The following is a 1,441-nucleotide window of genomic DNA, read 5'->3' on the forward strand; positions in this document are numbered from 1 at the left end:
TCCTGGTTAGTTTCTTTTCCTCCGCTTAGTAATATGCTTAAATTCAGCGGGTCGTCTCGTCTGATCTGAGGTCGGAGCCGAGTTAGGGGGTAGCGGGCGGCCCGCCTTTCGAGGGGAGAGCCGCGCTCGCTGGTCGAGGGGTTCGCGCCGGCAAACCCCCCCGGCCGACGCCTTGCGCCCGCCTGGACCGCGGACCCTGGGGCCGCGACGCGGGCTGCGCGAGGGGAGAAGGAAGTCCTCCACCGGCAGCCGCGAAGTGCCCCGCGGGACGCGCGGAGACGGAGGGACGGTCGGGGGGGAGAGGAGCGGCGCTAGGTCTGCACTTGGGGGCACGGGGGCCGCGCCTCGGGAGGGCGGCCCGCGAAGGCCCCAGCCGCGGGAGGAGCGGGGAGGAGCGGGGAAGGACCGAGGTCCGACCCAGACCCCCCGTTTTCCCGATCGATTGCAAAGCGACGCTCAGACAGGCGTGGCCCCGGGAGGGACCCGGGGCCGCAAGGTGCGTTCGAAGTGTCGATGATCAATGTGTCCTGCAATTCACATTAGTTCTCGCAGCTAGCTGCGTTCTTCATCGACGCACGAGCCGAGTGATCCACCGCTAAGAGTCGTATAGAGTTTGGTTTTGTAGTTTGCCAGGTTTCGAGAAAGGGGGGGATAGTAGGTAGGGGGTTAAGGAGTTCCGGGGGACGGCGCCGCCGGGCGCTCCCCCGCCCCGCGCCCGGCGGGGGCCTGGGCGGGGGAGACTTTGAACGCCTCGCCCCCGCACCGGAGATGCGGGGGGAGTCTTGCGTACCCGTCGGCTTTTAGGTGTTCCGAGTGGGCCGCGCGGCCCGGACTAAGGGGTTGAGTGGACGGCTCGGGGCGAAGGGGAGGCCGGACCGAGGGCGGCGCGGCGGCGCGGCGCGGCGCGGCGGGGGGGCGGCGAGGCGAGGCGCGGGCGTCGGTGTCGGCCGACGCGCGCCCCGCTCGCAGCTCCCCGCCGGCCGGCCGGCCGCCGACCGCCCGACGGAGCCGACCTTCCCCGACGCCACCGGGAGGGTCGGGGCTCCGGGTCGCGGCCGGAGCTGGGGCAACCGGCGGGGGGGGCGGGGGTAGGTCGGTGGCCTGGCGAGCCAGCCACCCCCTTGTCCCCCGTCAACCCGCGCGGCGACCGCCATCCTCGGCCGCGCCCCTCGGCCTGGTCACGGGGGTGGGGAGGTTTGGCTTTTCCCCTCGGGTTTCTCTCTCTCTCGGTAATGATCCTTCCGCAGGTTCACCTACGGAAACCTTGTTACGACTTTTACTTCCTCTAGATAGTCAAGTTTGATCGTCTTCTCGGCACGCCGCCGGCGCCGTGGCCGGCCCCGGCGGGGCCCATCCGAGGACCTCACTAAGCCATCCAATCGGTAGTAGCGACGGGCGGTGTGTACAAAGGGCAGGGACTTAATCAACGCGGGCTTATGAC

The 1,441-nt window shown here is 70.0% G+C and overlaps 2 non-coding genes across 2 annotated transcripts in view; both read right to left on the reverse strand.

Annotated features, from left to right (window-relative positions):
- Positions 1–74, reverse strand: part of LOC147154917 (28S ribosomal RNA) — a 4,517-nt gene extending 4,443 nt beyond the window's left edge. The window contains exon 1 of the ribosomal RNA XR_015092832.1: positions 1–74. This exon is cut by the window's left edge and continues 4,443 nt beyond it. This is a non-coding gene — a ribosomal RNA (28S ribosomal RNA).
- Positions 75–450: 376 nt separating this feature from the next.
- On the reverse strand, positions 451–604 carry LOC147154918 (5.8S ribosomal RNA). Its single transcript, XR_015092833.1, has one exon. It is a non-coding gene; the product is annotated as a 5.8S ribosomal RNA (ribosomal RNA).
- Between the last annotated feature and the right edge of the window lie 837 nt (positions 605–1,441).

Source organism: Leptonotus elevatus, unplaced genomic scaffold (assembly GCF_054856555.1).
Source record: "Leptonotus elevatus isolate MCC_2025b unplaced genomic scaffold, RoL_Lele_1.0 HiC_scaffold_219, whole genome shotgun sequence".
Taxonomy (NCBI): Eukaryota; Metazoa; Chordata; class Actinopteri; order Syngnathiformes; family Syngnathidae; genus Leptonotus; species Leptonotus elevatus.